Below are 27,165 nucleotides of genomic sequence, written 5' to 3'. Positions count from 1 at the left end.
GATGGTAATGCAATCTCATGTCATAATCCTTGATGAGCTCCAACCATCTCCTTTGTCGGAGGTTCAACTCCTTCTGAGTGAAAATGTACTTCAAACTCTTGTGATCCGTGTACACCTCACAATGATTTCCAATGAGGAAATGTCTCCACGTCTTCAATGCATGCACTACGGCTGCTAACTCCAAATCATGCGTGGCATAATTCAACTCATGAGGCTTCAGTTGTCGTGAAGCATACGAAACAACTCTTCCTTCCTGCATAAGCACTGCTCCAAGTCCACGACGTGAAGCGTCGCAATACACCTCATAATCCTTAGTCTGATCTGGCAAAATCAATACTGGTGAGGTAACCAAGCGTTTCTTCAATTCCCGGAAACTAGCCTCACATTCCTCAGTCCAATTGAACTTAGTATCCTTCTTCAACAATTTAGTCATAGGCTTTGCAATCTTTGAAAAATTCTCAATGAACCTCCGGTAGTATCCTGCGAGTCCAAGAAAACTTCGGATCTCTCCAACTGTCGTTGGTGCTTCCCATTCGGTTACGGTCTCAACCTTTGTGGGGTCAACTGCTATACCTTCTCCGGATATAACGTGTCCGAGGAATCCAACTTCCTTCAACCAAAACTCACATTTGCTGAATTTGGCGTATAACTGATGTTCCCTTAGTTTCTCCAAAACCAAACGCAAATGTTTCTTATGCTCCTCTTCATTCTTTGAATAAACCAGGATGTCATCAATGAACACTACGACGAACTTATCCAAAAACTCCATAAACACTTTGTTCATCAGGTTCATAAAATAGGCAGGTGTGTTAGTCAATCCAAATGACATAACGGTATACTCATACAATCCATATCTCGTGGTGAATGCTGTCTTAGGTATGTCCTGCTCCCGAATCTTCAATTGATGGTACCCTGATCGCAAATCGATCTTGGAAAACACTTTAGCTCCTTGCAAACGATCAAACAGATCATTAATCATTGGCAGTGGGTACTTATTCTTGATGGTTACTTCATTCAATCCTCGATAATCAACAACCATCCTTAATGATCCATCCTTCTTTTCCACTAGAAGTACGGGTGATCCCCAAGGCGAAGAACTTGGGCGAATGTAACCTTTATCCAATAACTCCTTAATCTGATTCTTAATTTCCACCAAATCCTTTGCTGGCATCCGGTACGGTCGCTTCGATATTGGGCCTGTACCTGGCAATAACTCAATCAAAAACTCAATGTCTCTATCCGGTGGCATGCCTGGCAATTCCTCAGGAAATACATCAGGAAAATCCTTCACCACTGGTACTTCCTCTTGCACAACTCCTGTTAGGCAGTTTACTTGTGTCCTGTTTGGCACATGCCGGGATACATACTTGATCCTTCTTCCTTCTGGTGTGGTAAGCAAAATTGTCTTACTGGCGCAATCGATGTTTCCTCCATACATCGACAGCCAATCCATACCAAGAATCACATCCATACCTTGGGACTCCAGAATAATTAAATCCGTTGGGAAAACATGCCTTCCTATACTTAATGGCACTTGGAAACATCCTTGTCTGGCCATGTACTCTGCTCCTGGCGAGCTTACTAGCATAGGCGTTTTAAGAATCCTAGTGGGCAGGCTATAATTTTCCACAAATCCCCTTGATATGTATGAATGCGATGCACCAGTATCAAAAAGAACGAGTGCGGTAAATGTCTTAACCAAAAACTTACCGATTACTGCATCAGGCTGATCTTCAACCTCCTCCACATTAACGTGGTTCACCTGTCCCCTATTAAAAGGGTTCGGCTTCTTCCCAGAGCTTCCATTGCCATTTCCATTCTGGCCTTTGGGACATTCATTGGCATAATGTCCGGTCTTGGAACACTTGAAACAAGTGACTTGACTCAAATCTCTCTTGGTTGGGGTCGATGGGGTGGTACGGTTCTGGCCGTTGCTTCCTCCATTCCCATTACCATTCTTGTGGCCATTATGGTTGTGCGAACTACCTCCTCCATGGGTATGCTGAAACTGAAATCCCGGTTTAGGGGTAAAACGGGGCTTCTGCTGGGCTCCAGAGTTATACTTCCCCTGTCCATACTTCCTCTTACGGTTCTCAATCTGCTGTTGCTTTCCTTCAATCATGATGGCACGATCTACCAACTCCTGGTAGTTGTTGAAACTTGCTACCATCAATTGCATGCTTAGTTCATCATTCAGTCCTTCCAGAAACTTCTCCTGCTTAGCTGCATCCGTAGCAACGTCATCTGGGGCATAACGTGCTAACTTGCTGAAATCGTCAACGTACTGGCCAACTGTCCTTCCTCCTTGGCGTAAGTTGCGAAACTCACGCTTCTTCATGGCCATAGCTCCTGCTGAAACATGGGCAGTGCGGAAAGCTTGCTGAAACTGATCCCATGTGACAGTGTCAACTGGGTAAGTGGCTGTGAAATTCTCCCACCATGCTGCCGCGGGTCCGTCAAGCTGGTGAGCGGCAAACTTCACTTTCTCACCATCTGTGCATCCTGCAATGGTCAACTCCCTTCCTATCTTGCGGAGCCAATCGTCTGCTACTATTGGCTCGGTGCTACTGGAAAACACTGGCGGATTCAGCCTAAGGAAATGGGCTAAGTGGTCAATAGGTGGTGGTGGTGGTGGTGGGTTGTTGTTGTTGTTCTGCTGGTTCTGGACTAACATCTGCATCAATTGATTCTACTGCTGGATCAACTGAGTGAGCTCCGGTGGGAATCCATTGTGACGTCTCGGAGGCATCTGAGGGTTTAGAAGAGACGAGATTTAGGAATAGAGTGAGGTCTAAAGGGAAAACACTACCCCAATGCACATGAGCAAATGCACACAAAATCACTTCATTCAATCAAACAAGGGCTTACAATCGGTCTAAAACTATCGCAAAAGTGCTCGACTATTGTGTTTACATGGGGGAATACTACTACTATCTGGTGGTCATCTAGAAATTTGAACCGGTGGAAGACTCCATGATATCTGCTCCAGCTTCGTCTTCAAAGTCGGGTTCACTTGGATCCGAATCGGTGTCGTCGATGATGATGTAGTTGTCTGGACATGCGACGTACTCGTCTTCCTCCTTGGATGCTAACTTCCTCTTGAGTTCTTCAATCTCCTGCTTAAGATCGCCATTGTGTCTCACTAGAGCTACGATCTCGTCCATGTAGTCCTTGCATGTAGACTTCAGTTCTCCTTCTAGCTCGATGATCCTTGCCTTCGCATTCTTCAACTCTATCATATCATTGCACATCTGGTTCTCGTGGTGTCGAATGTGCTGGTTTAACTCCTGGATGAAAGATGCAATGGATCTATCCTTCTTGGTGCTGACTAACTCCCATTGTTCGTCTCGGCGTCCACAAATCTGGTAGATAGTGTCCTTGAGGTCTTCTTGATAAACTTCTCCAATGCGTCCCATGGTGATATGAGCTGCCATGCTCCTTCCCAGACTCCAGGTTGGTGCATTGAAAACACTATCTATAGGCTTCGTGATTGGCGCGAATGTCCTTCCCGGAACGTGAGCTTGAATCTTCCAGCGCTCCTCTTCAGGCAGAGTGGCGTTGAAGGTTCCCGTGAAGCTTGGTAATCCAATGTTCAGGTACTTGGTGACTTCCTTCAGGTGAAATCCAAATGGTGTGCCTTCATCCGGTTGAGCGTACTTAATCTTCGCGTTCGTCATCCTAAAAGAGTAGAAAATATGAGGAGTTAGAAAATGAGAAGAGAATGGTGATCTATGGCTTTAACTTAGTGGTCGTGTCCTACAGTCAGCGTGTGCTCTGATACCATCTCTGTAGCGACCCGACCCGAATGGATCAAGTCTACTATGCTCCGGTGTCATCCCTGGATCAGTAATGCTGACACCACACAGTACATTGAAGGATTTATAGCAGAGTGGCAATCACACACTTATTACATCGTTGTCTCAAAGAGAACTTATTACAATAAATATGGCTTAAGGCCATCTAATAACAATAACAGCGGAAGACTCGGAAGACAAATGGGTCCATCAACTCCAACGGCATCACTGAGTATAGAACCACGACCTAAAAGCACCTTACTCATCGTCTGAAAAGTCTGCAACATGAAAGTTGCAGCCCGAAAACGGGTCAGCACATGGAATATGCTGGCAATGTAACACATAGAGAGTAATGGAATGAAACAGCTATACTACATGCATATATGGCTGGTGGAAAGCTCTATGGTTACAGTTTTGCATAAAGCCAGTTTTTCCCTACTGCAAAGGAATAAATTTATTTAACTATCATGGTAGTTGTTAAACATCGAGAATGGTTGACAGCATTCCGATCCCAATTAAGTAATTAAAACCCAACAACATTAATTAGAAGTAACGTGATGAGATTCACATGATATTCAAGTACTAGATACTCAAGTTGTCCATAACCAGGGACACGGCTAATCATGATTAGTTTGTTACACTCTGCAGAGGTTTGCGCACTTTTCCCCACAAGACTCGATCGCCTCCGTTTGGTTTCTCGCACTACAGGGTGTTTGAGAAGACGGATGACCGAGACACAGTCTTTCAGAAGCGCTAGCACCTTACATGTGGGTAGACCGGTACACCTACTTTCCCCTACATCTGCTAGTCTACCCGTAAGAGTTCGCACAACTTAGTCAACTATGCCAGAGCCCATAATGGCTTGTGGCTGCACACGGAAGTTACTAGCATGAATGATCTTATGATCCCTTTGAGCCTGGGTGGCGGTCCGAAATAAAAGCAGGCAAGTCCTGATAGACATCAGGTGCCTCAATCCACCCAGATGTGTGTTTAAGTTGCCACCTTAGGTAAACCATTAAAGTATCAATCTCACATCTGTCATGGATATCACTCATCCAATCCACGTCTACTAGCATAGCATGGCATAATAAGCAAGCGTAGAAGCAACTCCCAAAGGTTTCATAATAATACAGGTAATAGGTACTACCTCATCTACTTCCCATCCCACAATTTAATTAGATCCTAATCATGCAATGTGAGAGGATTGATCTAATGCAATAAAACATGGGTTGTAGAAAAGGTATGATCAAAGTGTTACTTGCCTTGCTGAGAATCCGCGAGTCCTAGGGTTTCGAAGTAACAAGCGGCGCAATCCGGGTGATCTATCGCAGACAAACAACAAGCACACAATAAGTACTCATCTAGTGCACAGGAAAAACTCGAACAAGAGAACGAACCAGAAAGTTCAACTTAAGAACTCCGGTTGCAAAGAAAGAACGAACCGAACAAAGAAACGGAAAACAAACGGCGGAAGAAAACAACTCGGTTCTAGCAGGTTGAAACTAGGTCAAATTTTATTGTGGCAAAAACTTGTTCAAGTTGATTAGTCGGAACGGCGGTTTCAAAACGAAACTCCAGGCGCTTGAATCACCTGATTCCGATAAACGAGCGAGAAGAAAGACTAGAACGAAGATCGGATCTGAGATCACGATCGCGGAATAAATCCGACGAAAAGAAAGAGATGAACGGTTAAACGAACGGGCGTCGTTAACCGGGAAAAATCGGTGATCACGTTCGTTGAGACGAACGGTCCTAAATAAGAACGAAAACCGATCTAGGGTTTCGGAAGAAAACCGAAACAAAGCCGGAAGAAAAACCGGAAGAAAAAAAGAGAGGAACCGGAACGGTTTTCTAGAAGAAAAACCGAACCAAGGAAAAGAAGAGGCGGCGCGGATACCTCGGGAGGCGGGGCTCCGGGCGGCGGCTTAGGGCGGCGGCTTAAGGCGGCGGCGGCGCAAGGAGGAGAGGGCCGGCGGGCTTGGGTGGTGGAGGAAAAGAGAGGGGGGGGGTGAGTATATATACTAGGAGGGGGGTGTGACTCTGCCAAGGGGCAAAGGGGGGGCCGGCGGCCTAGAGTCCCGCTGGGACTCGGCTTCGCGCGAGGAGCTGGGGGCGGTGGCGGCTGGCTGGGCCTTGGCCCGGCTGGCCTGGCGCGCGGGAGCTGCTCCTTTTTTTTTAAAATCGGTTTCGCGCGCAGAAAAACAAAAGAAAAACTATCTAAACGAACTCCGAAAAATCTAAAGTAAATTTTCCCCGACTCCTAAAAATGAGTCGAACAAAATGAACTTTTCTCCGGGCCTAAAATGCAATTTTTGAAAACGCGCATTTTTCCCTATCCAAAAAAACGCAAAAGAACTCCGGCAAAACCAAAACTTGACTTATTCATTAAATCTTCATTTTTCCTAACTTTGGGAAAGTCATATTATTCCCTCTCTCATTTTTTTTGATATTGGAAAAATAATTGAAGATGAAATAAATAAATCAAATGATCCTCTTTTCAAATTTGAGAAAACTCTCAAATATGAAAATAACGAAATCTCCAACTCTCTCCGAAGGTCCTTGAGTTGCGTGAAATTTCTAGGATCGACCAAAAAGCAAGAAAATATGCTATGCATGATGATCTAGTGTATAACATTCCAAATTGCAAATTTGGGATGTTACATTTTGTCGCAGGTAGGCCTTGCTTGAAGGCAGAGCACCCTTTCTTATTATGTCCAGGATTGTTGCAATGGCTGCAATGAATAATTGTGCCTATGCCTTGTAATCTTTTTCCCTCCTTTCTTTGCTATTACCTCCTCTGGTTGCGTTCTCCTATTCTTGGCCTTTCTCCCTAGTTTCTTCTCATACAAAGGAGGCTTAATTACACAACCACCCATTTTCTGCCACTCCTGTCTTCGCAAGGCATAATAATGTGAGCATATGCTTTGGAGAAATTGCAAAGATCATAACACTTGTGCACCATTTCCTCAGGATCAATTAGCTCATCTCTATAGCAAGCTATGGAGTGGGGCAGGGAATGCCAGTTAATTTCCACCTTCTGCATGTGCATGCCTTGAACTGCAACTCCACAATGTACTCCCTACCATGTGAAGAAACTTGGAAGATTCCCTCTCCAGCATTAGTAGGGTAACAACTATTAGACCATTCTATGTGCTTCAGAAGCCTTTTCTTGATCTTTGGGCAGATTGGACCATTAAATTTCTTAGCCTCTTGCTGCTTGTTATAATGTTTGCTTGAAAGCTGTGACTTGATTCTATCAATCATGGTGATGATTGGCAAGTCTCTAGCCTCCAAAATATATCTACAAGTATTTGAAGAGATAACACATACTTAATGTTGGGGAACGTAGCAGAATTTTAAAATTTTCTACGCATCACCAAGATCAATCTATGGAGTCATCTAGCAATGAGGGAGAGAGGAGTGCATCTACATACCCTTGTAGATCACGAGCGGAAGCGTTCAAGAGAACGGGGTTGATGGAGTCGTACTCGACGTGATCCAAATCACCGAAGATCCTAGTGCCGAACGGACGGCACCTCCGCGTTCAACACACGTACGGAGCGAGGACGTCTCCCGCGCCTTGATCCAGCAAGGAGGAGGGAGAGGTTGAGGAAGAGGGCTCCAACAGCAGCACGACGGCGTGGTGGTGATGAAGCTGCAGTACTCCGGCAGGGCTTCGCCAAGCTCTTATGGAGGAGGAGAGGTGTTGGGGAGGGGAGGGGCTGCGCCTTGGATGTTGTGTGCAGCCCTCCCCTCACCCCTCTATTTATAGGGGAAAGGGGAAGGGGGCCGACCCCCTCTAGATGAGATCTAGAGGGGGGGCGGCGGCCAAGGGGAGGGGGGTTTGCCTCCCAAGCAAGGGGGCGCCCCCCTTAGGGTTTCCCCCAACCCTAGGCGCATGGGCCCTAGGGGGGTGTGGCGCCCCAGCCCACTTGGGCTGGTTCCCTTCTCCATACAGCCCATAAGGCCCTCCGGAAGAGGTGGACCCTCCCGGTGGACCCCCGGAACCCCTCCGGTGGCCCCGGTACAATACCGATATGCCCCCGAAACTTTTCGGCGACCATATGACAACTTCCCATATATAAATCTTTTCCTCCGGACCATTCCGGAACTCCTTGTGACGTCCGGGATCTCATCCGGGACTCCGAACAACATTCGGTAATCACATACAAGTCTTCCTAACAACCCTAGCGTCACCGAACCTTAAGTGTTTAGACCCTACGGGTTCGGGAGACATGCAGACATGACCGAGATGACTCTCCGGTCAATAACCAACAGCGCGATCTGGATACCCATGTTGGCTCCCACATGCTCCACGATGATCTCATCGGATGAACCATGATGTTGAGGATTCAATCAATCCGTATACAATTCCCTTTGTCAATCGGTACGTTACTTGTCCGAGACTTGATCGTCGATATCCCAATACCTTGTTCAGTCTCGTTACCGGCAAGTCACTTTACTCGTACCGTAATGCATGATCCCATGATCAACCACTTGATCACATTGAGATCATTATGATGATGCATTACCGAGTGGGCCCAGAGATACCTCTCCGTCATACGGAGTGACAAATCACAGTCTCGATTCGTGCCAACCCAACAGACACTTTCGGAGATACCTGTAATGTACCTTTATAGTCACCCAGTTACGTTGTGACGTTTGGCACACCCAAGGCACTCCTACGGTATCTGGGAGTTGCACAATCTCATAGTCTAAGGAAATGATACTTGACATTCAGAAAAGCTACAGCAAACGAACTACACGATCTTTGAGCTAAGCTTAGGATTGGGTCTTGTCCATCACATCATTCTCCTAATGATGTGATCCCGTTGTCAATGACATCTAATGTCCATAGTCAGGAAACCATGACTGTCCTTTGATCAACGAGCTAGTCAACTAGAGGCTCACTAGGGACGTGTTGTGGTCTATGTATTCACACATGTATTACGATTTCCGGATAACACAATTATAGCATGAACAATAGACAATTATCATGAACAAAGAAATATAATAATAACCATTTTATTATTGCCTCTAGGGCATATTTCCAACAGTCTCCCACTTGCACTAGAGTCAATATTCTAGTTACATTGTGATGAATCGAACACCCATGCAGTTCTGGTGTTGATCATGTTTTGCTCTAGGGAGAGGTTTAGTCAACAGATCTGCTACATTCAGGTCCGTATGTACTTTACAAATCTCTATGTCTCCATTTTGAACACTTTCACGAATGGAGTTGAAGCGACGCTTGATATGCCTGGTCTTCCTGTGAAACCTGGGCTCCTTGGCAAGGGCAATAGCTCCAGTGTTGTCACAGAAGAGAGTCATGGGGCCCGACGCATTGGGTATGACTCCTAGGTCGGTAATGAACTCCTTCACCCAGACTGCTTCTTGTGCTGCCTCCGAGGCTGCCATGTACTCCGCTTCACATGTAGATCCCGCCACAACGCTTTGCTTGCAACTGCACCAGCTTACTGCCCCACCATTCAAAATATACACGTATCCGGTTTGTGACTTAGAGTCATCCAGATCTGTGTCGAAGCTAGCATCGACGTAACCCTTTACGACGAGCTCTTCGTCACCTCCATAAACGAGAAACATTTCCTTAGTCCTTTTCAGGTACTTCAGGATATTCTTGACCGCTGTCCAGTGTTCCATGCCGGGATTACTTTGGTACCTTCCTACCAAACTCACGGCAAGGTTTACATCAGGTCTGGTACACAGCATGGCATACATAATAGACCCTATGGCTGAGGCATAGGGGATGAAACTCATCTCTTCTATATCTTCTGTCGTGGTCGGATATTGAGCTGAGCTCAATTTCACACCTTGCAATACAGGCAAGAACCCCTTCTTAGACTGATCCATATTGAACTTCTTCAATATCTTGTCAAGGTACGTACTCTGTGAAAGACCAATGAGGCGTCTTGATCTATCTCTATAGATCTTGATGCCTAATATATAAGCAGCTTCTCCAAGGTCCTTCATTGAAAAACACTTGTTCAAGTAGGCCTTTATGCTTTCCAAGAATTCTATATCATTTCCCATCAATAGTATGTTATCCACATACAATATGAGAAATGCTACAGAGCTCCCACTCACTTTCTTGTAAATGCAGGCTTCTCCATAAGTCTGCATAAACCCAAACGCTTTGATCATCTCATCAAAACGAATGTTCCAACTCCGAGATGCTTGCACCAGCCCATAAATCGAGCGTTGGAGCTTGCACACCTTGTCAGCATTCTTAGGATCGACAAAACCTTCCGGCTGCATCATATACAATTCTTCCTTAAGGAAACCATTAAGGAATGCCGTTTTGACGTCCATTTGCCATATCTCATAATCATAAAATGCGGCACTTGCTAACATGATTCGGACGGACTTCAGCTTCGCTACGGGTGAGAAAGTCTCATCGTAGTCAACCCCTTGAACTTGTCGATAACCCTTAGCGACAAGCCGAGCTTTATAGATGGTCACATTACCATCTGCGTCTGTCTTCTTCTTAAAGATCCATTTATTTTCTATGGCTCGCCGATCAACGGGCAAGTCAGTCAAAGTCCATACTTCATTTTCATACATGGATCCTATCTCGGATTTCATGGCTTCCAGCCATTTGTCGGAATCCGGGCCCGCCATCGCTTCTTCATAGTTCGAAGGTTCACCGTTGTCTAACAACATGATTTCCAAGACAGGGTTGCCGTACCACTCTGGTGCGGAACGTGTCCTTGTGGACCTACGAAGTTCAGTAGCAACTTGATTTGAAGTTTCATGATCATCATCAACAACTTCCTCTCTAGTCGGTGCAGGCACCTCAGGAACATTTTCTTGAGCTGCGCCACTTACCGGTTCAAGAGGTAATACTTCATCAAGTTCTACCTTCCTCCCACTTATTTCTTTCGAGAGAAACTCTTTCTCTAGAAAGGACCCATTCTTGGCAACAAAGATCTTGCCTTCGGATCTGAGGTAGAAGGTATACCCAACAATTTCTTTAGGGTATCCTATGAAGACGCATTTTTCCGATTTGGGTTCGAGCTTTTCAGGTTGAAGTTTCTTGACATAAGCATCGCATCCCCAAACTTTTAGAAACGACAGCTTAGGTTTCTTCCCAAACCATAATTCATACGGTGTTGTCTCAACGGATTTCGACGGAGCCCTATTTAAAGTGAATGCGGCAGTCTCTAAAGCATAGCCCCAAAATGATAGCGGTAAATCGGTAAGAGACATCATAGATCGCACCATATCTAATAGAGTGTGATTACGACGTTCGGACACACCATTACGCTGAGGTGTTCTAGGCGGCGTTAGTTGTGAAACTATTCCACATTTTCTTAAGTGTGTGCCAAATTCGTGACTCAAGTATTCTCCCCCACGATCTGATCGCAAGAACTTGATTTTCCTGTCACGTTGATTCTCAACCTCACTCTGAAATTCCTTGAACTTTTCAAAGGTCTCAGACTTGTGTTTCATTAAGTAGACATACCCATATCTACTCAAGTCATCAGTGAGGGTGAGAACATAACGATAGCCACCGCGAGCCTCAACACTCATTGGACCGCACACATCGGTATGTATGATTTCCAATAAGTTGGTTGCTCGCTCCATTGTTCTTGAGAACGGAGTCTTGGTCATTTTACCCATGAGGCATGGTTCGCACGTGTCAAATGATTCGTAATCAAGAGACTCTAAAAGTCCATCTGCATGGAGCTTCTTCATGCGTTTGACACCTATGTGACCAAGGCGGCAATGCCACAAGTATGTGGGACTATCATTATCAACCTTACATCTTTTGGTATTCACACTATGAATATGTGTAGCATTACGCTCGATATTCATTAAGAATAAACCATTCACCATCGGAGCATGACCATAAAACATATCTCTCATATAAATAGAACAACCATTATTCTTGGATTTAAATGAGTAGCCATCTCGTATTAAACGAGATCCTGATACAATGTTCATGCTCAAAGCTGGCACTAAATAACAATTATTGAGGTTTAAAACTAATCCCGTAGGTAAATGTAGAGGTAGCGTGCCGACGGCGATCACATCGACCTTGGAACCATTCCCAATGCGCATCGTCACCTCGTCCTTCGCCAGTCTCCATTTATTCCGCAGCTCCTGCTTTGAGTTACAAATGTGAGCAACCGCACCGGTATCAAATACCCAGGAGCTACTACGAGTACTGGTAAGGTACACATCAATTACATGTATATCACATATACCTTTCGTGATGCCGGCCTTCTTGTCCGCTAAGTATTTGGGGCAATTCCGCTTCCAGTGACCACTTCCCTTGCAATAAAAACACTCAGTCTCAGGCTTGGGTCCATTCTTTGGCTTCTTCCCGGCAGCTTGCTTGCCGGGCGCGGCAACTCCCTCGTCGTCCTTCTTGAAGTTCTTCTTACCCTTGCCTTTCTTGAACTTAGTGGTTTTATTCACCATCAACACTTGATGTTCCTTTTTGACTTCTACCTCTGCTGATTTCAGCATTGCAAATACTTCAGGAATGGTCTTTTCCATCCCCTGCATATTGAAGTTCATCACAAAGCTCTTGTAGCTCGGTGGAAGCGACTGAAGGATTCTGTCAATGACCGCGTCATCCGGGAGATTAACTCCCAGCTGAGTCAAGCGGTTATGCAACCCAGACATTTTGAGTATGTGCTCACTGACAGAACTATTTTCCTCCATCTTACAGCTGAAGAACTTGTCGGAGACTTCATATCTCTCGACCCGGGCATGAGCTTGAAAAACCATTTTCAGCTCTTCGAACATCTCATATGCTCCGTGTCTCTCAAAACGCTTTTGGAGCCCCGGTTCTAAGCTGTAAAGCATGCCGCACTGAACGAGGAAGTAATCATCAGCATGTGTCTGCCAAGCGTTCATAACGTCTTGGTTCTGTGGGACGGGTGCGTCACCTAGCGGTGCTTCTAGGACATAATCTTTCTTGGCAGCTATGAGGATGATCCTCAGGTTCCGGACCCAGTCTGTATAGTTGCTGCCATCGTCTTTCAGCTTGGTTTTCTCTAGGAACGCGTTGAAGTTGAGGACAACGTGGGCCATTTGATCTACAAGACATATTGTAAAGATTTTAGACTAAGTTCATGATAATTAAGTTCATCTAATCAAATTATTCAATGAACTCCCACTCAGATAGACATCCCTCCAGTCATCTAAGTATAATATGATCCAAGTTAACTAGGTCGTGTCCGATCATCACGTGAGACGAACTAGTCAACATCGGTGAACATCTTCATGTTGATCGTATCTTCTATACGACTCATGTTCGACCTTTCGGTCTTCTGTGTTCCGAGGCCATTTCTGTACATGCTAGGCTCGTCAAGTCAACCTAAGTGTATTGCGTGTGTAAATCTGGCTTACATCCGTTGTATTCGAACGTTAGAATCTATCACACCCGATCATCACGTGGTGCTTCGAAACAACGAACCTTCGCAACGGTGCACAGTTAGGGGGGAACACTTTCTTGAAATTATTACGAGGGATCATCTTATTTAAGCTATCGTCATTCTAAGCAAATAAGATGTAAAACATGATAAACATCACATGCAATCAAATAGTGACATGATATGGCCAATATCATTTGCTCCTTTGATCTCCATCTTCGGGGCTCCATGATCATCGTTGTCACCGGCATGACACCATGATCTCCATCATCATGATCTCCATCATCGTGTCTTCTTGAAGTTGTCAGGTCAACTATTACTTCTACTACTATGTCTAACGGTTTAGCAATAAAGTAAAGTAATTACATGACGTTTATGTTGACACGCAGGTCATAAATAAATTAAGACAACTCCTATGGCTCCTGCCGGTTGTCATACTCATCGACATGCAAGTCGTGATTCCTATTACAAGAAAATGATCAATCTCATACATCACATATATCATTCATCATTCATCACAACCTTTGGCCATATCACATCACAAAACACTTGCTGCAAAAACAAGTTAGACGTCCTCTAATTGTTGTTGCAAGTTTTTACGTGGCTGCTATAGGTTTCTAGCAAGAACGTTTCTTACCTACGCCAAAACCACAACGTGAATTGCCAATTTCTATTTACCCTTCATAAGGACCCTGTTCATCGAATCCGATCCGACTAAAGTGGGAGAGATAGACACCCGCCAGCCACCTTATGCAACTAGTGCATGTCAGTCGGTGGAACCGGTCTCACGTAAGCGTACGTGTAAGGTTGGTCCGGGCCGCTTCATCCCACGATGCCACCGAATCAAGATAAGACTAGTAACGGCAAGCAAATTGACAATATCGACGCCCACAACTACTTTGTGTTCTACTCGTGCATAGTAACTACGCATAGACCTAGCTTTGATACCACTTTTGGGGAACGTAGCAGAATTTTAAAATTTTCTACGCATCACCAAGATCAATCTATGGAGTCATCTAGCAACGAGGGAGAGAGGAGTGCATATGCATACCCTTGTAGATCACGAGCGGAAGCGTTCAAGAGAACGGGGTTGATGGAGTCGTACTCGACGTGATCCAAATCACCGAAGATCCTAGTGCCGAACGGACGGCACCTCCGCGTTCAACACACGTACGGAGCGAGGACGTCTCCCGCGCCTTGATCCAGCAAGGAGGAGGGAGAGGTTGAGGAAGAGGGCTCCAACAGCAGCACGACGGCGTGGTGGTGATGAAGCTGCAGTACTCCGGCAGGGCTTCGCCAAGCTCTTATGGAGGAGGAGAGGTGTTGGGGAGGGGAGGGGCTGCGCCTTGGATGTTGTGTGCAGCCCTCCCCTCACCCCTCTATTTATAGGGGAAAGGGGAAGGGGGCCGGCCCCCTCTAGATGAGATCTAGAGGGGGGGCGGCGGCCAAGGGGAGGGGGGCTTGCCCCCCAAGCAAGGGGCGCCCCCCTTAGGGTTTCCCCCAACCCTAGGCGCATGGGCCCTAGGGGGGTGTGGCGCCCCAGCCCACTTGGGCTGGTTCCCTTCTCCATACAGCCCATAAGGCCCTCCGGAAGAGGTGGACCCTCCCGGTGGACCCCCGGAACCCCTCCGGTGGCCCCGGTACAATACCGATATGCCCCCGAAACTTTTCGGCGACCATATGACAACTTCCCATATATAAATCTTTTCCTCCGGACCATTCCGGAACTCCTTGTGACGTCCGGGATCTCATCCGGGACTCCGAACAACATTCGGTAATCACATACAAGTCTTCCTAACAACCCTAGCGTCACCGAACCTTAAGTGTTTAGACCCTACGGGTTCGGGAGACATGCAGACATGACCGAGACGACTCTCCGGTCAATAACCAACAGCGGGATCTAGATACCCATGTTGGCTCCCACATGCTCCACGATGATCTCATCGGATGAACCACGATGTCGAGGATTCAATCAATCCATATACAATTCCCTTTGTCAATCGGTACGTTACTTGTCCGAGACTCGATCGTCGGTATCCCAATACCTTGTTCAGTCTCGTTACCGGCAAGTCACTTTACTCGTACCGTAATGCATGATCCCATGATCAACCACTTGATCACATTGAGCTCATTATGATGATGCATTACCGAGTGGGCCCAGAGATACCTCTCCGTCATACGGAGTGACAAATCCCAGTCTCGATTCGTGCCAACCCAACAGAAACTTTCGGAGATACCTGTAATGTACCTTTATAGTCACCCAGTTACGTTGTGACGTTTGGCACACCCAAGGCACTCCTACGGTATCCGAGAGTTGCACAATCTCATGGTCTAAGGAAATGATACTTGACATTCAGAAAAGCTACAGCAAACGAACTACACGATCTTTGAGCTAAGCTTAGGATTGGGTCTTGTCCATCACATCATTCTCCTAATGATGTGATCCTGTTGTCAATGACATCTAATGTCCATAGTCAGGAAACCATGACTATCCTTTGATCAATGAGCTAGTCAACTAGAGGCTCACTAGGGACGTGTTGTGGTCTATGTATTCACACATGTATTACGATTTCCGGATAGCACAATTATAGCATGAACAATAGACAATTATCATGAACAAAGAAATATAATAATAACCATTTTATTATTGCCTCTAGGGCATATTTCCAACACTTAATCCATTATGAAGAGAGAACACATAGCAAGTACATGAACAATTGAAGAACACATAGCAAGTACATGAACACATAAATGTACCACTTACTTATTGAAAACCTCACAATTGTTGTTTAGTAAAATATCACATTTGGGCAAATCAGTCTGGAATGCCCTAACCCAAGTGTTAGGCCTCTTCTCTACAAGCCAAGCATGAGCCTCACTATCAAGAAGTCTCATCTCTTCCATATATTCTTCATACCGGTCAGTTGTGGTGCACCTAGCTATCTTCCAGAGCTGGTTTTTCAGAACATCTCCTCTGTATTTCTCTCTGAAATTCTGCCAAAGGTGCTTGACACAGAATCTGTGTTCTGAGTCATGAAAATGCTGCTCTACAGCATTTATTAGGCCCTGCAAGTTTTGTAAGTCAGTCAGTAAGTAAGTGGATATCAAACATGCCAGTATGTAAGTAAGTAACTATGTACATATCTTTACCTTTTGCTTATCAGACATGACAGTCCATGCTGAGGTGTTCTGAATCCCAAGATCCTGTTTCAGTGTTCTCATAAACCAGCTCCAAGTGTTAGTATCTTCAACATCTACAATGCAGTGTGCCACAGGATAGATACAATCATTAGGATCCATGCCAACTGCAGACATAAGCACACCTCCATACTTAGTTTTCAAATGACATCCATCAAAACAAATTATGGGTCTACACCCTGCAAGGAATCCTCTTTTACATGCATCAAAACTGAAGTAGCATCTGTTGAACCTTGATTCATTGTCCAATTGAATGAAAAATGTGCTGTCAGGGTTGGATCTTCTAACTTCATTTGCATAATCCCAAAGCATGTTGTACTGTGCCTCCTCATCTCCATGGATTATCTTCAATGCATATCTCCTTGCTCTGGTTAGTTTACTACAAGAAGCTGCCATATTCCAGTCCTTTTGCACTAACCTCCCAAAATTTCTCAAATTCATTCCTTGATCTGCCCTGAAGTACCCCAAGTACTTTTCTGCAAGATATCTAGCAGTAAATGCCTTTACTTTCCACTTCTTAGAACATTTGTGTTCATCATTGTAACTCTTGATGACCATGCAGTTTGTTCTGCTATCATAACTACACCAAATGTTCCAGGGGCAGTGGGACTGACATTTTGCTGAAATTCTTTTCCTGTCATTTACTGGCAATTTGATCTCAAATCTATTTTTGCAAGCATATTCTCTCACTGCTTTTCTAAACATTTCTGGTGGCTGGAAAACTTGTCCAATTTTGAATTGTGGATCATGCAAATCTTCCTTCTTAAAGCTTTTAAATTTGTACTTTGCACTTGCTTCATCATCAGAATCTGGGAACTCAAGGTCTTCTTCATCTGATCCTTGTACAGGGTCTGGCTTTGCTCTAATATGAACATCAGTAGGCTCCTCCACTGTCTCCTCTTTAAGATCATCATCTAAATCACTGACATTATAATCACTATCTACAATCTCATCAACATAGTCTGATCCTTGTTCACTCCCATTTACTTCAGCATCAGAAACCGACCCTTGACTGTCATATGCAACAGAGCCATCCTCTTCACTCTGCTCCACATCTTACTCCTCATTTGCAGCTGCTTCTTTTGCTGCTTGCTCTGCAACTGCTTCTTCTGCAACTTCTTGTGCATAATTCTGTTGTACTGCTTGCTCTGCAACTGCTTCTTCTGCAGAATTTGTTCCTTCTGTTGCTTGCTAAAAGATCGTGGATGTCGCCTAGAGGGGGGGTGAATAGGCGTTTTAAAATAATTACGATTTAGCCTTGAACAAATGTGGAATAAACCTAGCGGTTAATTTGTCAAGCACAAAACCTAAAACAACTAGGCTCACCTATGTGCACCAACAACTTATGCTAAGCAAGATAAGCAACTATGTGATAGCAAGATATATCACAAGAAACAACATGGCTATCACAAAGTAAAGTGCATAAGTAAAGAGCTCGGGTAAGAGATAACCGAGGCACGCGGAGACGATGATGTATCCCGAAGTTCACACCCTTGCGGATGCTAATCTCCGTTTGGAGCGGTGTGGAGGCACAATGCTCCCCAAGAAGCCACTAGGGCCACCGTAATCTCCTCACGCCCTCGCACAATGCAAGATGCCGTGATTCCACTAAGGGACCCTTCAGGGCGGTCACCGAACCCGTACAAATGGCAACCCTTGGGGGCGGTCACCGAACCCGTACACTTTGGCAACCCTTGGGGGCGGTCACCGGTACCCGTCAAATTGCTCGGGGCGATCTCCAAAACCTAATTGGAGACCCCGACGCTTGCCCGGAGCTTTACACCACAATGATTGAGCTCCGAACAACACCAACCGTCTAGGGCGCCAAGGCACCCAAGAGGAACAAGCTCTAGGGTGCCCAAACACCCAAGAGTAATAAGCTTCTCAAACTTCACTTCCACGTATCACTGTGGAGAACTCAAACCGATGCACCAAATGCAATGGCAAGGGCACACAGAGTGCCCAAGTCCTTCTCTCTCAAATCCCACCGGAGCAACTAATGCTAGGGAGGAAAATGAGAGGAAGAACAAGAAGGAGAACTCCAAGAACTCCAAGATCTAGATCCAAGGGGTTCCCCTCACATAGAGGAGAAAGTGATTGGTGGAAATGTGGATCTAGATCTCCTCTCTCTTTTTCCTCAAAAACTAGCAAGAATCCATGGAGGGAATGAGAGTTAGCAAGCTCAAAGAAGATCAACAAAGGGGGAAGAACACGAGCTCAAAAGGGTTAGGGTCAATGGGGAAGAAGACCCCCTTTTATAGGAGGGGGAAAATCCAACCGTTATGTGCTCAGCCCGCACACGAGCGGTACTACCGCTCCTGGTCCCGGTACAACTGGGACTCACAGTATACGTGCAGAACCCTACCAGGCGGTACAACCGGGCGACCAGGCGGTAGCACCGGTTGAGAAGAACAACCGGACCAACCGCCCAACCACCGCTCAACCACCGCATAGGAACAGAAGGGAGTCACCCCTGAGTGCGGTAGTCGAGCGGTACCGGGCCGGTGCAACCGCATGGCCTTGAGTGCTCGGGCGACTAAGTCCTGAGCGGTAGAACCGCTCCGGACACCGGTGGTACCGGTACGACCGGACCAACCGGGCCACCACCGCCCGAGTACCGCATCAAAACAGAGGCCTGGCCGGTACTTGGGCGGTGCCTGGCCGGAACAACCGCCCAAGTCTTTGCTGAGCAAGTTGGCGGTACCACCGCCCGGAAGCAGCGGTACAACGGCTGAGAGCTCCAAGCGGTACTACCGCTGGGGCAGGCGGTACTACCGCTGGGACCAGACAAAAACCACTCTCAAGAAAACCAGAACTGCCATAACTTCTGCATATGAGCTCCGAATTGAGCAAACTCAAGCTTGTTGGAAACAAGACGACGAGTAGCATCAAAACAGCGACTGGATAAAGTAAGAAGAGGCAGGGGAGGTATGCCAACAAATAGAGGAGTGAAACCTCCAACCAAGAAGAACCGGCAAAACCTCCAACATCAAAAACATCATAGAAGATGCATGTGAACTCCGTTTTCGATGAACTCGAGCTTGTCATCAAGATGACCATAAGCTCTAAGACTCACAAAGAGAAGCAAACAAGAACCAAGAAAGATGATGCAAGGATGCAATGGTTTGAGCTCTCTACGAACGATACGATCAAGCTACTCATCGAGAGCCCCCCTTGATAGTACGGCAATCGATCCTATAACCCGGTCTCCCAACTACCATCATGAGACCGGTAAAATAGAAAACCTATCAAGGGCAAACCTTTGACTTGCACATGGTCCACTTGAGCTAGATGATGACAATCTTGACTCCCTCAAGTTGAACCACCTTTCTTGATTGTGTTGACTCGATGAAGACTAGTTGATTGCTCCCCCATACTCCACTATGGGTGAGCCACTCTTCCGCACATCTTCACAAGTCCATTATCACCACAAAGGACGGCAAGCTTCAAGCATTTGATCTCTTCGTGATGCTCCACTTGAACTTGCACACCGCAACCTAACCCCATAAAGAACTCTCACGAAGACCATGGGTTACTACACAATGTTGGAAATATGCCCTAGAGGCAATAATAAAAGCATTATTATTATATTTCCTTATTCATGATAATTGTCTTTATTCATGCTATAATTGTGTTATCCGGAAATCGTAATACATGTGTGAATAATAGACACCAACATGTCCCTAGTAAGCCTCTAGGTGACTAGCTCGTTGATCAACAGATAGTCATGGTTTCCTGACTATGGACATTGGATGTCATTGATAACGAGATCACATCATTAGGAGAATGATGTGATGGACAAGACCCAATCCTAAACATAGCACAAGATCGTATAGTTCGTTTGCTAGAGTTTTCCAATGTCAAGTATCTTTTCCTTAGACCATGAGATCGTGTAACTCCCGGATACCGTAGGAGTGCTTTGGGTGTACCAAACGTCGCAACGTAACTGGGTGACTATAAAGGTATACTACGGGTATCTCCGAAAGTGTCTGTTGGGTTGACACGGATCAAGACTGGGATTTGTCACTCCGTGTGACGGAGAGGTATCACTGGGCCCACTCGGTAATGCATCATCATAATGAGCTCAAAGTGACCAAGTGTCTGGTCACGGGATCATGCATTACGGTACGAGTAAAGTGACTTGCCGGTAACGAGATTGAACGAGGTATTGGGATACCGACGATCGAATCTCGGGCAAGTAACATACCGATTGACGAAGGGAATTATATACGGGGTTGCTTGAATCCTCGACATCGTGGTTCATACGATGAGATCATCGAGGAGCATGTGGGAGCCAACATGGGTATCCAGATCCCGCTGTTGGTTATTGACCGGAGAGCGATCTCGGTCATGTCTACATGTCTCCCGAACCCGTAGGGTCTACACACTTAAGGTTCGGTGATGCTAGGGTTGTAGGGATATGTATATGCAGTAACCCGAATGTTGTTCGGAGTCCCGGATGAGATCCCGGACGTCACGAGGAGTTCCGGAATGGTCCGGAGGTAAAGAGTTATATACGGGAAGTCTTGTTTTGGTCACCGGAAAGGTTTCGCGCATTATCGGTATTGTACCGGGAGTGCCGAAAGGGGTCCGGGGTCCACCAAGGGGGTCCACCTGCCCCGGGGGGCCACATGGGCTGTAGGGGTGTGCGCCTTGGCCTATATGGGCCAAGGGCACCAGCCCCAAGAGGCCCATGCGCCAAGAGATGAGGGAAAGGAAGAGTCCTAAAGGGGGAAGGCACCTCCTAGGTGCCTTGGGGAGGATGGACTCCTCCCTGGCCGCACCCTTCCTTGGAGGAAGGGCCAAGGCTGCGCCCCCCCTCTCCCTTGGCCCTATATATAGTGGGGGGAAGGGAGGGAAGCCACACCTAAGCCCTGGCGCCTCCCTCTCCCTCTCCAACACCTCCTCCTCCTCCATAGAGCTTGGCGAAGCCCTGACGGAGTACTGCAGCTCCACCACCACCACGCCGTCGTGCTGCTGCTGGAGCCATCTTCCTCAACCTCTCCTTCCCCTTGCTGGATCAAGAAGGAGGAGACGTCACGCTGACCGTATGTGTGTTGAACACGGAGGTGCCGTCCGTTCGGCGCTAGGATCTCCGGTGATTTGGATCACGTCGAGTACGCCTTCCTCATCCCCGTTCTTTGAACGCTTCCGCGCGTGATCTACAAAGGTATGTAGATGCAATACGATCACTCGTTGCTAGATGAACTCCTAGATGGATCTTGGTGAAACCGTAGGAATTTTTTTTGTTTTCTGCAACGTTCCCCAACAGTGGCATCATGAGCTAGGTCTATGCGTAGTTCTCTTGCACGAGTAGAACACAATTTGTTGTGGGCGTTGATGTTGTCAACTTTCTTGCCGCTACTAGTCTTATCTTGCTTCAACGGTATTGTGGGATGAAGCGGCCCGGACCAACCTTACACGTACGCTTACGTGAGACTGGTTCCACCGACTAACATGCACAAGTTGCATAAGGTGGCTGGCGGGTGTCTGTCTCTCCCACTTTAGTTGGAGCGGATTCGATGAAAAGGGTCCTTATGAAGGGTAAATAGAAGTTGACAAATCACGTTGTGGCTTTCACGTAGGTAAGAAAACGTTCTTGCTAGAACCCTTTTGCAGCCACGTAAAACTTGCAACAACAATTAGAGGACGTCTAACTTGTTTTTGCAGCAAGTGTTCTGTGATGTGATATGGCCAAAGTTGTGATGAATGATGAATGATATATATGTGATGTATGAGATGTTCATGCTATTGTAATAAGAATCACGACTTGCATGTCGATGAGTATGACAACCGGCAGGAGCCATAGGAGTTGTCTTTATTTTTTGTATGACCTGCGTGTCATTGAGAAACGCCATGTAAATTACTTTACTTTATTGCTAAACGCGTTAGCCGTAGTAGTAGAAGTAATAGTTGGCGAGCAACTTCATGGAGACACGATGATGGAGATCATGGCGTCATGCCAGTGACAAGATGAACATGGAGCCCCAAGATGGAGATCAAAGGAGCTATGTGATATTGGCCATATCATGTCACTATTATTGTTTGATTGCATGTGATGTTTATCATGTTTCTGCATCTTGTTTACTTAGAACGACAGTAATAAATAAGATGATCCCTCATAATAATTTCAAGAAAGTGTTCCCCCTAACTATGCACCGTTGCGACAGTTCGTTGTTTCGAAGCACCACGTGATGATCGGGTGTTAGATTCTAACGTTCACATACAACGGGTGTAAGACAGATTTACACATGCAAACACTTAGGTTGACTTGACGAGCCTAGCATGTATAGACATGGCCTCGGAACACAGAAGACCGAAAGGTCGAGCATGAGTCGTATAGAAGATACGATCAACATGAAGATGTTCACCGATATTGACTAGTCCGTCTCACGTGATGATCGGACACGGCCTAGTTAACTCGGATCATGTTATACTTAGATTACTAGAGGGATGTCTATCTAAGTGGGAGTTCATTGAATAATTTGATTAGATGAACTTAATTATCATGAACTTAGTCTAAATTTTTTTACAATATGTCTTGTAGATCAAATGGCCAATGTAGTCCTCAACTTCAACGCGTTCCTAGAGAAAACCAAGCTGAAAGACGATGGCAGCAACTACACGGACTGGGTCCGGAACCTGAGGATCATCCTCATAGCTGCCAAGAAAGATTATGTCCTACAAGCACCGCTAGGTGACGCACCTGTTCTCCCTGCAGAACAAGACGTTATGAACGCTTGGCAGTCACGTACCGATGACTACTCCCTCGTTCAGTGCGGCATGCTTTACAGCTTAGAGCCGGGGCTCCAAAAGCGTTTTGAGAGACACGGAGCATATGAGATGTTCGAAGAGCTGAAAATGGTTTTCCAAGCTCATGCCCGGGTCGAGAGATATCAAGTCTCCGACAAGTTCTTCAGCTGTAAGATGGAGGAAAACAGTTCTGTCAGTGAGCACATACTCACTATGTCTGGGTTGCATAACCGCTTGACTCAGCTGGGAGTTAATCTCCCGGATGACGCGGTCATTGACAGAATCCTTCAGTCGCTTCCACCGAGCTACAAGAGCTTTGTGATGAACTTCAATATGCAGGGGATGGAAAAGACCATTCCTGAAGTATTTGCAATGCTGAAATCAGCAGAGGTAGAAGTCAAAAAGGAACATCAAGTGTTGATGGTGAATAAAACCACTAAGTTCAAGAAGGGCAAGGGAAAGAAAGCTTTCAAGAAGGACGGCAAGGGAGTTGCCGCGCCCGGCAAGCAAGCTGCCGGGAAGAAGCCAAAGAATGGACCCAAGCCCGAGACTGAGTGCTTTTATTGCAAGGAAAGTGGTCACTGGAAGCGGAACTGCCCCAAATACTTAGCGGACAAGAAGGCCGGCAAAACGAAAGGTATATGTGATATACATGTAATTGATGTGTACCTTACCAGTACTCGTAGTAGCTCCTGGGTATTTGATACCGGTGCGGTTGCTCACATTTGTAACTCAAAACAGGAGCTGCGGAATAAGCGGAGACTGGCGAAGGACGAGGTGACGATGCGCGTCGGGAATGGTTCCAAGGTCAATGTGATCGCCGTCGGCACGCTACCTCTACATTTACCTTCGGGATTAGTTTTAAACCTTAATAATTGCTATTTAGTGCCAGCTTTGAGCATGAACATTGTATCAGGATCTCGTTTAATTCGAGATGGCTACTCATTTAAATCCGAGAATAATGGTTGTTCTATTTATATGAGAGATATGTTTTATGGTCATAATCCGATGGTGAATGGTTTATTCTTAATGAATCTCGAGCGTAATGCTACACATGTTCATAGTGTGAGTACCAAAAGATGTAAGATTGATAATGATAGTCCCACATACTTGTGGCACTGCCGCCTTGGTCACATAGTTGTCACACGCATGAAGAAGCTCCATGCTGATGGACTTTTAGAGTCTCTTGATTATGAATCATTTGACACGTGCGAACCATGCCTCATGGGTAAAATGACCAAGACTCCGTTCTTAGGAACAATGGAGCGAGCAACCAACTTATTGGAAATCATACATACTGATGTGTGCGGTCCAATGAGTGTTGAGGCTCGCGGTGGCTATCGTTATGTTCTCACCCTCACTGATGACTTGAGTAGATATGGGTATGTCTACTTAATGAAACATAAGTCTGAGACCTTTGAAAAGTTCAAGGAATTTCAGAGTGAGGTTGAGAATCAACGTGACAGGAAAATCAAGTTCCCGCGATCAGATCGTGGAGGAGAATACTTGAGTCACGAGTTTGGCACACACTTAAGAAAATGTGGAACAACTCACGCCGCCTGGAACACCTCAGCGTAATGGTGTGTCCGAACGTCGTAATCGCACTCTATTAGATATGGTGCGATCTATGATGTCTCTTACCGATTTACCGCTATCTTTTTGGGGCTATGCTTCAGAGACTGCCGCATTCACTTTAAATAGGGCTCCGTCGAAATCCGTTGAGACGACACCGTATGAATTATGGTTTGGGAAGAAACCTAAGTTGTCGTTTCTAAAAGTTTGGGGATGCGATGCTTATGTCAAGAAACTTCAACCTGAAAAGCTCGAACCCAAGTCGGAAAAATGCGTCTTCATAGGATACCCTAAAGAAACTATTGGGTATACCTTCTACCTCAGATCCGAAGGCAAGATCTTTGTTGCCAAGAATGGATCCTTTCTAGAGAAGGAGTTTCTCTCGAAAGAAGTAAGTGGGAGGAAAGTAGAACTTGATGAAGTATTACCTCTTGAACCGGAAAATGGCGCAACTCAAGAAAATGTTCCTGAGGTGCCTGCACCGACTAGAGAGGAAGTTAATGATGATGATCAGGATACTTTTGATCAAGCTCCTACTGAAATTCGAAGGTCCACAAGGACACGTTCCGCACCAGATTGGTACGGCAACCCTGTCTTGGAAATCATGTTGTTAGACAACGGTGAACCTTCGAACTATGAAGAAGCGATGGCGGGCCCGGATTCCGATAAATGGCTGGAAGCCATGAATTCCGAGATAGGATCCATGTATGAAAACAAAGTATGGACTTTGACTGACTTGCCCGTAGAGCGGCGAGCCATAGAAAATAAATGGATCTTTAAGAAGAAGACAGACGCAGATGGTAATGTGACCATCTATAAAGCTCGGCTTGTCGCTAAGGGTTATCGACAAGTTCAAGGGGTTGACTACGATGAGACTTTCTCACCCGTAGCGAAGCTGAAGTCCGTCCGAATCATGTTAGTAAGTGCCGCATTTTATGATTATGAGATATGGCAAATGGACGTCAAAACGGCATTCCTTAATGGTTTCCTTAAGGAAGAATTGTATATGATGCAGCCGGAAGGTTTTGTCGATCCTAAGAATGCTGACAAGGTGTGCAAGCTCCAACGCTCGATTTATGGGCTGGTGCAAGCATCTCGGAGTTGGAACATTCGTTTTGATGAGATGATCAAAGCGTTTGGGTTTATGCAGACTTATGGAGAAGCCTGCATTTACAAGAAAGTGAGTGGGAGCTCTGTAGCATTTCTCATATTGTATGTGGATGACATACTATTGATGGGAAATGATATAGAATTCTTGGAAAGCATAAAGGCCTACTTGAACAAGTGTTTTTCAATGAAGGACCTTGGAGAAGCTGCTTATATATTAGGCATCAAGATCTATAGAGATAGATCGAGACGCCTCATTGGTCTTTCACAGAGTACGTACCTTGACAAGATATTGAAGAAGTTCAATATGGATCAGTCTAAGAAGGGGTTCTTGCCTGTATTGCAAGGTGTGAAATTGAGCTCAGCTCAATGTCCGACCACGACAGAAGATATAGAAGAGATGAGTTTCATCCCCTATGCCTCAGCCATAGGGTCTATTATGTATGCCATGTTGTGTACCAGACCTAATGTAAACCTTGCCGTGAGTTTGGTAGGAAGGTACCAAAGTAATCCCGGCATGGAACACTGGACAGCGGTCAAGAATATCCTGAAGTACCTGAAAAGGACTAAGGAAATGTTTCTCATTTATGGAGGTGACGAAGAGCTCGTCGTAAAGGGTTACGTCGATGCTAGCTTCGACACAGATCTGGATGACTCTAAGTCACAAACCGGATACGTGTATATTTTGAATGGTGGGGCAGTAAGCTGGTGCAGTTGCAAGCAAAGCGTTGTGGCGGGATCTACATGTGAAGCGGAGTACATGGCAGCCTCGGAGGCAGCGCATGAAGCAATTTGGGTGAAGGAGTTCATCACCGACCTAGGAGTCATACCCAATGCGTCGGGGCCAATCAAACTCTTCTGTGACAACACTGGAGCTATTACACTTGCCAAGGTGCCCAGGTTTCACAAGAAGACCAGGCACATCAAGCGTCGCTTCAACTCCATTCGTGAAAATGTTCAAGATGGAGACATAGATATTTGTAAAGTACATACAGACCTGAATGTAGCAGATCCGTTGACTAAACCTCTCCCTAGAGCAAAACATGATCAACACCAGAATTCCATGGGTGTTCGATTCATCACAATGTAACTAGATTATTGACTCTAGTGCAAGTGGGAGACTGTTGGAAATATGCCCTAGAGGCAATAATAAAAGCATTATTATTATATTTCCTTATTCATGATAATTGTCTTTATTCATGCTATAATTGTGTTATCCGGAAATCGTAATACATGTGTGAATAATAGACACCAACATGTCCCTAGTAAGCCTCTAGGTGACTAGCTCGTTGATCAACAGATAGTCATGGTTTCCTGACTATGGACATTGGATGTCA

The 27,165-nt window shown here is 45.8% G+C and overlaps 1 pseudogene; it reads right to left on the bottom strand.

Moving 5' to 3' along the window:
• LOC147976573 (uncharacterized) overlaps positions 1-27,165 on the bottom strand; it is a 35,409-nt pseudogene that overhangs the window by 5,473 nt on the left and 2,771 nt on the right.

Source organism: Triticum urartu, chromosome 4A (genome assembly GCF_056163025.1).
Source record: "Triticum urartu cultivar PI428250 chromosome 4A, HENAU_Tu73, whole genome shotgun sequence".
NCBI classification, from domain to species: domain Eukaryota; kingdom Viridiplantae; phylum Streptophyta; class Magnoliopsida; order Poales; family Poaceae; genus Triticum; species Triticum urartu.
The sequence above is the reverse complement of the archived record's forward strand: the minus strand, read 5'-3'. Positions and strand labels throughout refer to the sequence as shown.